Source organism: Cupressus sempervirens, chromosome 4, assembly GCF_028749045.1.
Source record: "Cupressus sempervirens isolate cs-2001-9-10 chromosome 4, ASM2874904v1, whole genome shotgun sequence".
NCBI classification, from domain to species: Eukaryota; Viridiplantae; Streptophyta; class Pinopsida; order Cupressales; family Cupressaceae; genus Cupressus; species Cupressus sempervirens.
The window spans coordinates 704,520,379-704,534,469 of NC_143121.1; the positions used below are offsets into that span (position 1 = coordinate 704,520,379).

Sequence of the window (14,091 nt, forward strand, 5' to 3'; positions counted from 1 at the left end):
TTATTTAAAAAAAATAAAATTATTTATTTATAATTTTTGTTTCAAATAAAAAATTGCCTCATCTTATTTCTCTATTTAAAATGACTTTAGACCTTAATTACAATTATGAATGTAAATCATTAATAATAATAATATATTTTTATATCTATATTCTCTAATTTATTACTTTAGTATAATTAAAAATTATGAAATCATTTTTTATATTTTATAATAATTATTTTTTTAATCTAAATTTTACTTTGCTACAAATAAAAAATAAATTAAAAATTTTAATCTATGAATTCAAACATTAAACAAAAAATCTAATTTCTTATTAATTTTTTTTAATACTTACAAATAAATTATTAAACTTCCACAAAGTATTACTTTGTACTTTAAATATTAAAATAAAAAATTAGCAAGTCTTAATTTTCACTTAGATAAAATTATTTTATAAAAGATAAGTTTTTTTTTTTCAAAAGTTAAAACTTAACAATGTCATGGAAGGACTATCATTAGAATGCACTACTGACAATGGACAAGAAAGGACATTGCAAGACATGCAAGTCATAGGTAGGGTAGAGGTTGGTAGGGTTTTCTACGGTACAAATAAGTCGTACCATAGTTGGTTCCCATAGATGATGAACTCATAATGGAGAGAATATATTCCAAACTACCATAAAAATAAAACAATGGATTATGGGAGATCTTGAAAGTTAAAAAAACAAGAGCCGTGTATAGCAGGAGTCCTTGCCTTATGTAAAAAAAATAGATAAAGTATAAAATAGAGGGAAAGATAAAAGTGAAATTTATCTAATATTGAAAATAAACATTAAATTTTCAAGATCTAGTGTTGAAGAGTCAGTTGACAACAAAATATTTAATAGACATGCACCTAACTTGTTGGTGCTCCCTTGTACCCATTGTGCCATCATAAATCCAATTTCTTGTAAGCATTGTTTGTTATGTGTGATAGAATAGGCTTTCATGATCCTTCAATTTTCTAGCTAGATATTTAGAAAATATGGATGTGGTAGCAATTGATCTTGCATAGGAAACAAGAGTAATGAATTGAGCTACAAGATTATAGCCATAGTCTATGGTTGAAGAATGAGTTAAAATGAAATAGAATTGCAAAGCAAGATTATTATACAATATAAGATTTTATTTTCAAACATAAGATGTTCAAATTCCTCCTTGCTACAATCTTGAAGTTGAAAGAAATTAATGTGTATCTCTGCTCGTGGGACTATTGCAAGGATAAGTTGACTATCACCTTTAAAGTTATATTAAAATTTAACTAACTTCATGTATTAATTCAAATTTTATTTTACTTTAAAAATAATATAAAATTTTAATTTAAAAAAAAGTTAAAATCTTAAATCAAAAGCTTATTTAATAAATTATTTACATTTGTTTCTAACATAAAAAATTATTTTATATAGAATGAATTCATTTTAAAAGAAAATAAAAATTGACAAAATTGTATACTATGTACTTTAAATAGAATTTATGATTGGATGAAATATCATACATTAATTAGATTAATTTAAAAGAATGGATTAATTTTATTATTATTTATTCATTACTATAATTAATATTTACAAATATATAACAATATTGAAACTACTATATCTTAAATCAGCATAAATTGATATTTAAAACTTTCAATTGGCACAACATAGTCTGTGTATAATCAAAAGTAAACTTTATAATAGTAATAATGATGTGTGCCAAACTTTAGTATTTTTCTGGTTTGAAAAATCTTTCAAACCATTGAAAAAATTCAAAAGAACCAATCATAAAAAAAAATATGGAATATTAAAAATAGATATTAATAAAATATTTTAACAAATACTATACTCTAAACTATATTTTAAAGTTTATAAGAAAAAGATTAATAGGTAAAAATAAGGTGAAAACTATACTCTCCTGCCTGCCTATTAAGGCAGGGACTAACAAACAAAAACAAAACAATGGGAGATCTTCAAAGGAAAAAAAAAAAACAAACCAACAGAGCTGTAAGTTCAAAAATCAGATTCCAAATTTGTGTGCCGTTTGAAAAAAACAACCCATTCAACGGTCAAGTTTCGCCATATCGTACCCCAGAAGCCTTCCGCTCTGGACCACTTTAACATATAGAGATCGTATTTCAAGACGGCAATTTCTGAAATCCTCGCAATCTTGCGCAGGAACTTGGGCATGAATGTCCACAGTTTGGTCGCGGGGTCGAACCTCTCTACGGCTTGGCGTAGGGAATGATGTGTGCTAGCCAAATGTATGATGGGAAAACATCCATCCAATACGAAATTCTTGCCCAAAGAACGAGGGCGAGTCTTTGCATGGATGCTCTGCCACAGGCTTCTGAACATTCTTCCCTCGTCATGCTTGAACCCTTGCTGGATGGCTGCCGGCGACAAGCAAAAATTCAAATGCTCAGAACAATGCAGACAGACATTGCTATGGATGTTCCTGTATTTTACACATTGCATTAATAATTTGCATTTGAAAGGGATTATATGATGTAGCGGCAGACCCTCCAGTGAAGAAGCAAACAAGGGAAACAGGCCGGGTGAATGTCTCTACTAGTAAATGTCTTGCTAAAAGTTGCTCTAATCTGCCGCTGGTCCTTGTATGCAGAAACAGGTAACATAGCTTCTTACAACAGTGATTCATAGGAATTTAGTTTAGACATATGGCACATGTTTCTTTTTGTACTCAATGCCAGAATAATTTGCATTTGAAAGGGATTGCATGTTGCAGCAGCAGAACCTCCGATGAGAAGCAACAAGGGAAACTGGTCGGGTTGGTGGCTCTACTGTTAAATCTCTCGCTAAAAGTTGCCCTATTCTGCAGCGGGTCGTTGCAGGCAGGAACAGGTAACATAGCTTGCACCAATGGTTCATAGGAATTTAGTTTAAATACATGGAATATCATAAGAATTTGGTTACGTTGTAGTCTGACATCCAGGTGGAGTTGTGGAACGGTAATGAGGGTTTAGAATGATAGTGGTAGACACTCCTAAAATCAGGACTAAGTCCAATTACATCTCAGAAAAGGGTATTCTATATCTCGAGGATGTTTGAGTCCGGCAGTTTTTTGCAAGCTTTAATATTAGGGTTCAAGCCTACACTGCACTGCACGAAAGGGTATATATAACGTCAACCAAGATTTACTAGGAGTCTAGGACACATTAAATTGAGCTCAATCACTCTTTACAATCTTTGCAGAGCACTGAAGGCTATCTACTGCATCATGTATTCTTCAGAAAAAAAGTACAAGATATTGAGTCACAGTGATTGAACTCAATTTATTGTGTCTAGCACTTTTTACAATTTTTGCACGATGGATTTTACTTATATGAGGTACTTTTGTTTCTTGGCCAGTGGGTTTACTTATTTCTCAATCCCTTCTTTTTGCTTTCCGACATAGAAAAAATATCCAACTTATTTTGCAATAGCTGCTTACAATCAACAACCAACAACCTCAGTTCCATGGACCATGTCATGCTGATAACCGCTGTTCAAGCTCAGTTAAGAATGGTTCTCATGTTCAGGCTGACAGAATAGGAACCTCTTATATACGGAACCTAATGCTTCTTGTGTCTAGTGAACCTTTTCTAGTCTTGATGATAACATGGGTTCAAGTGCAGCTCAGAATGCATCTTGAGTTCAAGTACAGATCAGAATGCATTTTGTGTTCAACCTGACAGAATAGAAATCCCTCAAATATGCTACCTAAGCAGTAAGCTCAATCGTGATAGAATATTTTAAACTTGGTGGGATGTTCCAATGCATTAGAGACAACAACGAGTGAGTTACAATTAGAAAACAACATCAAGAAGAGAGCTTATGAGCTAAAAGGTATTCTGTTGGATTTTTTTGGCTGGGAACCATTTCCATCTTATAAATTAACCTCAAGAAGAAAACAAAGAGATGATTGACCTTTAGCTACTCGTGGAAGGAAGGCACTTAGTGGATATGCAACTTAGAACAAGTGCATATTGTTATTCACCTTTCGAAAATATCAAAGAAATAAACGGTTCTATTGTCATTTCAGAGAGAAGCCTAATATCTGCTTGCATATGCGGCACATGGAACATGCCCATGTTTCAATTGATATTTATGATTTACAGAACCTCACTTAGGACCTAGGGTATGCAGTGAAAATGTCCTCCATGGACCTAGGGTATGCAGTGAAAATGTCCTCCATGGTTGGTCTCAAACACAGGAGTCCATGAAGGATCATCTGTCAAATCCTCCATGGGTTTTCCCATTAATTGCATAGCTTAGAGCTTTACACAAGAAAACACCTGCCATGGAAAACACCTTCCATGGTCAGTGGCATTTGATGGATGGTTCAACTCATGCATCTGTAAGCAAACTTTATTATTGAGGGCACACAATGTTCTTGCTATGGTCCTCTAATGAAGAATTTGAGGGCACACAATGTTCTTGCTATGGTCCTCTAATGAAGAAGTAGACTATATGGATAAGTACAGGACATCCATGGGGCTGCCCTCATAAAATTCATATCCTTTAATTAATCTATATTCATCTTAGTACAGCTTTGCCATTCCTTGATCTCTTTCCTAATTACTTCCGCAGTATCTTAATTTATATTTCTTAAAAATTATGTCCAAGTATACTTGGTTCCGTCTTATAATGAGATGTATCTAGTTCAACAGGGAGAAAGGGATGTGCATTTACATACATTTTCAAATAAGACTTGATATGTCTAACATACAAGTTGCAAAAATGCAAGTGTTTCCTACTATAATTTTCACTTGCTGCAAAGTGGGCTCTTAGCATATCCTACTTCATTAGACTTAATCTTCTACCTTGTCTTATGATCACTACTATAGTTTTAGCTAGAAACCCAATGCCTTTTTCATGTGTAGTTGGAAGTGGAACCTTTGGCTTAACTGATCTAGTTAATTTGTCCATCACCTCTATTGTCTACTTAGCGTGCGGTTAATTATAAAGGCATCTCACATAATAATATATATATTTTTATAACCAGAAAACTTTTCTATATAATGATTATCTGTATTTCCTTTCTAGTCCTTGGTAGAGATTCTCCTAAATGTGGCCCTTGTTTTGGATCCCACCATCAACATCTGTGAGCTTATTTTTCTCGCTTTAAAGGCAGCATGGTGGCCCTGAAGCTAGGAAACAGCCCCAAAACTTTACAAATAGAAGAATAGATGCACCAGGATAAATTATCCACTACATGAATGCTAGGTACAACTACGAGTGTGGATGAAGGGGTTAACATCGAAAGAAGTGGTCTTGATCTCCTAATGTTTGAACTTTAGCTTAATAATTAATTCCATCCCCAACTTGAGGCCCTAGATCATAGGCTTCACTACAGCCACATCATTGGTGTTAATAGCCAAATCTCAGCTGTAGCTGTAATATAATGTTATGTGGTGTATATGCTGTAATAATGTTTGCATACTGCTCATTATTTTCTTGATGGAATTTTCAAGAGAATGTGTGTTGTAAGTGTACAATTTCCTCAGAAATTCTCCAAAATTTAATTCCCCTGCTGTTAACAGCGAAATTTCTACAATGAGTATATCAGATTTCCACAATCCATGATAATGAATTCTCGTCTCTGGGTTCGATTGTGTAGCAATTTTTTACCATCAACATTTTGGATCATACTACATGATCCATCATCAAGATGCAAGAGAACCAAGGATTTTTCACCATCAACGTTTCGGATCATACTACATGATCCATCATCAGGATGCAAGAGAACCAAGGAAACCAAAAAGGTGAATCAAACTCAGAAACAAAAACTCATTTCTGCAATGGTTGTGATTAGCTAGTTGTAAGATTAAGAAAGTAGCATGACCTATGAAATAAATGCCCTGTAGGCTGCCTATGTAAATCTGGCCATCACTACTACAAGGAAGCATGTGGCAGTTGGGATGGACAATTAAGAGAATACAGATTTTTATTCATGCACTGTCTATCATTGATGTTCCCTTTTGTAGTTTAGTCTGTAAATTGCATGAGAAAGCTTTATTTCTTTTTCAACAGATCACGAAAGGAAAAAATAATCACAAGGCAGTGGTTGAAAAAGTTTCTTATACCGTTAGTAAAATAATGATACAAGAAGCCTTAAGATTCACTTTTCCATTTAGGAAATATCTAGGTTTGGTTCTCCTCTCATATGTAAAATGTTCATTCTATCGTTTTCTATATTTGTGATGATTTTGGGATTCCTATGGTTGATGGCAATTAAAATTCTACTTTGTTATTAAATCACTCAGTTCAACTAGTAGATGAATTTGACTAATAATTCTATATGTGCTGGTTATCAACACTAATCATTTTTTGCAGGGTTTACTTATTTATTTCCGAGCTTGTCAATTGAGAAAAATCCTTACCCTTCTTATGAGATGCAAATATATATAATTTGATTTATTTGATTATTTATGCAAAAACTAGAGAACATTATGCTTATAGGATTGGTGTTTCTATTATTTCCTTCACAGTGCTATACCTTAACAGCATTTGTACTTTGGACTGTCAATTTTTTCCACTAAGTCACCGTAGCTGATGTTTGAAACGATCATTAAAAATATCCAAATTAAACTTATCTTCAAATTAGCACCCGGATACTTTGTAATATGTATGATGTGTACCATATTAGAGCTAAGTTAGCTGAAACATGTGCACCTCCCATTGCCCTATAAGACGTTGGAAATGGTTCCATGTGAAACTGGCCCCCAGCTAACTTTCAAATAGAGAAGAATTGGGGTGTATGAGGGTTTACTGTAGCAAGGGGGGGGAAAGGGAGGGATTACATTTAAAGTAGTAAAGAAACATGGAAAATAGAAATGAAACGAAACAACAATGGGTTTGTGAATGATGAAATGGTGTTTCAAAGCTGCATATTAAAATGACTTTTGGGACTGCGCTTTTCATACTTTATTAAAGTAACATTTGATGTTTGTGGAATCATGAAACTTAAACAATAGATAACTGATGTTATAGTAGAGGCCTTTTGCCACTCTCCACAGTAAGATTTGTAAATGATTTAATCTATGTATAATTTTCAGTTTGAGGTTGCTGCCCTTTTTTTAAAAATAAAAATATCTGAGCCATGTTATGGTAATAAAGGCGTGGATCTCATTGTTCATAGTATCATACAGCAGGATGTTCCAAAGGGAAGAAAAATGTATGGTTCTATAAACTGCAATTTCTACCAAGGCGATTATTTTTTTGTTCTTTTTAATCTTTTTTATGTATGTCACTGATACTAGATATCATTGTTTAATATATTGAATCAATTTGTTTCTCAATATATTTCATTGAATGACAACTTTCATTCTTAAAATTTTCTTGTTGTTGTTTTGGAGATAGCTTATGGAGATGTATGTGATGGTCAGATGTATTAATGTCCAGAAAAGACTTTTAATGTAAAAGGTGTAGCTGCAGGAGACACTGCTATCATCACAGCAAGGATTTACCCTCAAGTGAGAAATTGTACGCCATCTGCAAAAAGCCTTTCTTTGTTTTTTAAGGATTTGCAATTCATGAAAAACATCAACATGCTATTAAAATTCATGGCTGCAGTTTCTTACATACATTTTTGGAGATAGGGGTAGTCATAAGCATTGTCGTACTTCATTTGTTCCTACTGACTGTTCTGAAATGATAGATTTTTAATGATATTTTAAACCTATCTTTGTGTACTTATTGCCTTGAATTATGAAACTTTGTAGGAATGGTCTATTGTGTATTGGCTGTTTAGAATAATTTTTCGTCATCACAGTAGAAAAGTTTTGAAGTCTTGAATGATGACTTAAGTGGATATAATTTGGGAAATTACCTAACTAAAAAGACCAAAAATTACATTGAGCTTTAGCTTTCATGGGAAAATTGTCAACTAATTGCCAATTCTATCCACGGTGTATGAAGTGCATCATCTTAGATTCATATCATTCACTGTGAATGTGAGTTAGCTCAGTTGAATCCCAAATCCCCAGTGGTCCCTGAATTACATAAATTGAGCTGTATCATTCAGTGGGCCTTGACTCACCTCAATCAAACCCCCCCATGCTGACCTTTCAGGGCATTATTTACCTCAACTAAACCCATAGATTTCAGTAACAATACATAAGCTACTTCAGTTACCTTTAATTATCCTAAACTCGGTCAATAGTCATCAAATCTCCTATGGGCCCAATCCCATCCATGAGTGATCTTAGTTGCACATTTCACAATTCATAGTTTGCTAATGTTGGGGTGAATTGAATCATTTATGATGGTATATTCCTCCCAATCATTTTAGTGCCTTTATTACATAATGAAATACTAACAAATTACTATTGCATTCAAACTGGTGAAAGATAGTCGACTTATAATTCAAACAACCGTAGAACAGTCAGTGCCGAAGTATTTGGCCATAAATCAATTTTTAGTGGGTATTACTTCTCCGGCCTTCAAAGCTATCACATATGTCAAACAAAGGTCAATGCCTAATGGTGGAAATCCTCGGCGAATACTTGGTAGGCTTGTGGTATCACAATGCGATGTGACGACATCAAATCTATTGAAAAATATGCATTGAATCACAATTGACATCATCAACCTCATCTTCTTGGGGTTATTCACACACCAAGCCATCATTGGCTCCGAAGGGAAAGACAAACCAAAGAAGCCTTTGTTGGATGAAGCTATTAGACAAGAACTCAGGAGGAGGAGACTATTTTTCAACTGTAAGGAGCCGTGGGAACCAAAGCACAAATGCTTAGGAAGGAAAAGTACACTACATGTAAAGTCATGTTAGATGGTGAGGAAGAACAGGAGGATTCAACAGTTGAAGAAGACAACCAACATGAGGTTCCCAAGGAGGTCAACTTAAACTGTACAAAGAGGATTGCCGCACTGGTACAATGCAGAGGCACCATTGCTCTTGTCGGTAGCTCGAGGTGCATGGTTTTCAAGGTACAGGGAACACTCCAAGGATAGAGGGTCAGTAATAGTGGACAATGGAGCTACACTTAATTTCACAAACTCATCAGTTATAAAGCGAATGGGTTTACCTACGGAGGCATACATAGGATTCCAAGTCAAGGTGGCCGGAAGAACACTCTTATCATGCACCTACCTAGTGCCTCAACTGAGCATTACTATCGGAAACCACACGGTGACAGAGGACTTCTTTATATTGGATCTGGATGACATGGAGGTCATTCTAGACATCTAGTGGATGGAAACACTGGACGAGTACACAGAACTTTAAAAGGACAAACTTCTTCTTCATAGTTGATTGAAAGTAGGTTGTCGCAAGAAGGATGGTGAATGAGGGACCGAAGGAGGTTTCAGCACGATGTATGGTGGCCAACATGACAATGTTGCTTGGGTAATGTGCATTGCTTCATTTTGATAGAACCCATAAAAGGGCAACATGCATTCTATTACATCCCAAAAATTTGACCCAATTTTAAACTTGTTCATAACCGTTGGTTTAACAGATTATTCTTTCATGATCATGTGAAATAGGTAGTTATTTTTATACATTAAATTAATTTTTAGTGAGATGCTCATTAACCATTAACTGTTATTAGATGATTAGCAGTTGCTTGATTTAAAATAATGATTATTATGTTTATATGGAATTATTATAGAATTATTATTATGGCGAAAGTGTTTTCATGGGTGATTGCAGGAGAAGATGTAGAAGGGGGGAAGCATTGCTAAACGGGATCATCGGAATGGGATGTTCGCTTAATTTAGTCATCAAGATCGACAGGTATGACCTTAAACTTTCTTGGAAAAGACGCAACGACTCGATCACAGGATACATTCATGGGACCTGCATGAGCTTTTAAGAAAATAATCTAAACATAAAATAATCAAAAACATACCTAAAGCTTTTTAGTTGATCTTTCACTATATTATTATTATATATATTTATATACGAACATATAAATATAAAAATGAAATGACACCAATAAATTATAATAACGTATTTAATGATGTCACCGCATTGATACACTTACATGAACGTATGTATATATACATATTATAATAATATTCGAAATTATAATCTTTCCAACTTCTCTTTCCAACCTTTTATTTTTAATTTGTTCTCCCTCTCTTTCCTTATCGATTTAAACACTTGGTATTTCAAATTGACATATGTTACATAATTGACGGAAGCCAATAAGGCACGACCTTTCTTTTAACTAGAGCCGTGTATGAAACTTGACACCCTTTTTTATTTATATGCTTGACTTTGGTATTCCACACACCCCGATTTCCTTCATTACCTCTGCCTTTTTCTTATTTCACTCAGCACTACTATCACACATTACCGTGAACTGCAACCTCCATCTTCTAGTATAAACATCCATTCAAGCAGCAACTCCGCCACATGAACTCGGGTTCAAAGGAAATAAAGTTCACTGCATAGTTACATCTATAACGTCTAAGGAGAGTAGATTGATAATCCGGAATTGCAAGGATTCAACATAATCAGTTTATACACCAGGTCATGTGATTACCATTTCAATATGTTCTTTTCCTATAATAGCCGAACCTCCTTTCTTTGTCCATGATCATGTTTCTTCTTACCTGCTGAATAAACACTGTAATTCATAATGTACAGTCTTTTTACTTTTGTTAAATTCAAAATCATCATAAAAGAAGTTGTTTGTTTTCCTTTATGAATATATCAGGAACCTATATGGATGACTCTTACCAAAGAATAAGTTATATAATGTTGAAATTCATGATAAAAGATATCAAGAGTAGAATGCTCATAAACTATCAATACATCTGGGATTCACTGGCAAGAAGCCATGTATGGTGAAGAGGTGGAACAATTTGCAAGAAAGCAAAAGAGAAGTTAAACATGATTAACTTAAATGAAATATATATATATATATAGCTCATGCTCATCCCTGTAATGAAACCTGTTGTCAAGTCGAGCAGTGGTGATTGGGTCATTGAACCCATCAGAAATCCTTGGCCAAGGTAGTTTATAGGCATATGCGCCATCTAATGATCACTTGATGTCCGTAGTGCCAGTTATGTAGGCATAACTGAGTGGACACTTAAAACACCAGGATGTTTGGATGGCTTGACTGAAGAACATCCTAAGCCCAATTCTAAGGTAGGGAGGGCTATTTTAATATAATAGAATGTGTGGGAATAAGTATGGTCCGAGGTTGGGAGGTTAAGCTTATGTCAATGCTTCTCCTCTTACCAATGCCGGGGCTTGCACAACCAGATAAATGATCTTCCGATGATGCTTGTATGTTACGTTCTTTCTTGTTAAGCATTTACTTTACTTGTTAATAATTGATCATGAATACAGTTATGATAGTTAGTCGTCAATTTATTTATTTCAGTTGAACATGACTACCATTACAAATAGTTAATTGTTATTTCAATTGAATATGATTATGTTTATCATGATTACAATTATGATAGTTAGTCATGAATCTATTTATTTCAGTTGACCGTGAAATTACCTTATTCAATAGTTAATAGTTGATCTTGAATATGATTGCGGTTATTTTTTGTTAATTGTTAAAAGTAGTCATTGTCATGTGAAAAGGATTCAATTATCTATATAAATGTTAGGAGTTTTTAGTATAAAATGTCTTGATTTAGATATGAAAAATTGTTTTACATGTTCTACCAAGATGATGAGCTTCAGGGCATTTTGGATAAACATGATTGGGTTTTTTCTGACATTCCACTTGGCATACCTCCCAACCGAGGCTTTGAGCATATCGTTGACTTAGACATTGATGCGAAGCTAGTCATAACCACACTGTACCACCACCCCAAGAAGTTTAAATATGAGATTGAAAAGACAATTCAAGAACTACTCGACAAGGAATGGATCTGATCTAGTTCTAGCCCCTTTGTATCATCAGTGGTACTAGTTAAAAAGAATGACACAATATGCATGTGTGTGGACTACCGCATGTTGAACAAGAATATGATCAAGAACATATACCCTATTCCCATGATCAATGAGTTGCTAGATGAGTTGCATGACACAATTTATTTTTCTAAACTAGATCTCCATTATGGATATCATCAAATCTGCATGAGATAACAAGATGTGGAAAAGATGACTTTCCGATGTCATTTTGAGTTTTTGGTCCAACCATTTGGGTTAACGAAAGGTCTAGCTATATTCCAGTCTAGTATGAATTTGATGATATCCCAATGTTCATAAAAGTAACTGGATCTATTTCACATGTCAATGACTTCTTTAACAAATAACATAAGATAATTGTAATAATATTCATGATGATTATTAATTAATCTTAACTGTAACTTCATGGTCAGCTGAAATAAATAGAGTAATGACTATCTATCTTAACTGTAATCATACTTAACTGGAAATATACATATTCTTATTCAATTTAAATGACAATTAACTATTCTAACTGTAGTCATATTCTACTGAAATAAAACGACAAACTAACATATATGTAATCCTTGATAAATGATTAACAAGTAAAGTAAATACTTAACAAGGAAGAATGAAAACATACAAGTATCATCGAAAGATCTTTTATCTGGTTGTGCAAGCCTCGGCATTGGTGAGAGGAGAGTCATTGACATAGGCTTAACATCCCAAACTCAGACCATACTTATCCCCACACATCCTAACATATTAGAATGGCCCTCCCTAACTCGGGATCGGGCTTGGGATGTTCTTTTGTCCAGCCATCCGAGCATCTGAGTGTTTTGAGTGCCCTCTCAGTTATACCTATATAACTGATGTTTCCGACATCAAGTGATCATTAGATGACACATATGCTAATAAACTACCTTGGCCAAGGATTTTTGGTGGGTACATTGACCCGATCACCACCACTCGACTTGACAACAAATTCTATTACAGGGATAAGCATGAGCTATTTGTATTTCATTATTTAAGATATTCATATCTAATTTCTTTTCTGTTTCCTTGCAGGTTCATTCCACCTCTTCACCATATGTGGCTTCATAGTCGATGAATCCTAGGTGCTTGAAAGATTATGAGCACTCTGTTCCTTTTATTTACACCTCTTCACCATTTCATGGGTTCATTGCCGGTGAATACTAGGTGCCTGAAAGTTTATGAGCACTCTATCCCTTTTATTTACACCTCTTCACCATTTCATGGCTTCATTGCCGGTGAATACTAGGTGCCTGAAAGTTTATGAGCACTCTATCCCTTTTATTTACACCTCTTCACCATTTCATGGCTTCATTACCGATGAATCCTAGGTGTTAGAGAATTTATGAGCATTCTGCTCATTATATCATGGTTTAAGACAACATGATTATTGACATTGATATCCATATTATTGGTGATGGTTCATACAATCATTATAAGACTCCTACAGTTACCATTCAACTTCTTAATGGTGGTTTAAGATACAATGATATTAAATAAAGAACCAAAATGTCAACTCTATGAAATTCGTAAGAGGCCAACAACAAAGCAAAATATATTAATCTCAGCCCTAATATTTGATTTCTATGCCTAGCCTGCTGTAGTTGGACTTACATTCAGAAAAGATGAAAGTATTAATTCCGATGGAAAACATTTAGAACTTGATATGTATGCGAATGAGCCTCTGACTTGAGTTTGGCACCCTTCCGTCCTCTAGTCGGAACTCTTACTCAGCTTAGTTATATCACCCAATTCGACTATTGCTTGGTTTGGAAATTTGCAAGGTACTGGCGGAAGTAAGAAGAAAGTAGTGAGGACATGGAACTCGACTTATGCAGACGGGGTATGTGGTAAACGTAGCAAAAAAGGATGGAAAGTTGGGGTCAGAGATGTCTGACGCCTATCTTGACTTCTTCTTAAAGGACTAGCCATGGCTTCTCGGCTTCCATCGGTTTAAAGATTTAAAAACCATTCGGATTCCAAGTAAATAAATCGAATTATGAAAAGAGAGGGAAGAAGGAATGAAATAATAAGTTGAAAAGAGGAGTTGAAAAGATTATAATTTTCATTTATTATTATAATATATTCTTATATACGTTCATGTAAGTATATCAATGGGGTGACATCATTAAATTATGTTATTATAATTTATTGGTGCCATTTCATTTTTATATTAATGTG

At 34.2% G+C, this 14,091-nt stretch overlaps 1 long non-coding RNA gene across 3 annotated transcripts in view; it reads left to right on the forward strand.

Annotated features, from left to right (window-relative positions):
• Nucleotides 1–1,954: 1,954 nt before the first annotated feature.
• LOC149563207 (uncharacterized) overlaps nt 1,955–14,091 on the forward strand; it is a 100,693-nt gene continuing 88,556 nt past the window's right edge. The window contains exons 1-3 of one of the 3 annotated variants that reach the window (XR_016364027.1): nt 1,955–2,625; nt 2,727–2,858; nt 7,359–7,481. This is a non-coding gene — a long non-coding RNA (uncharacterized LOC149563207). The remainder of the gene's footprint in view (nt 2,626–2,726; nt 2,859–7,358; nt 7,482–14,091) is intronic. The other 2 variants (XR_016364028.1, XR_016364029.1) reach the window with 2 other exon arrangements.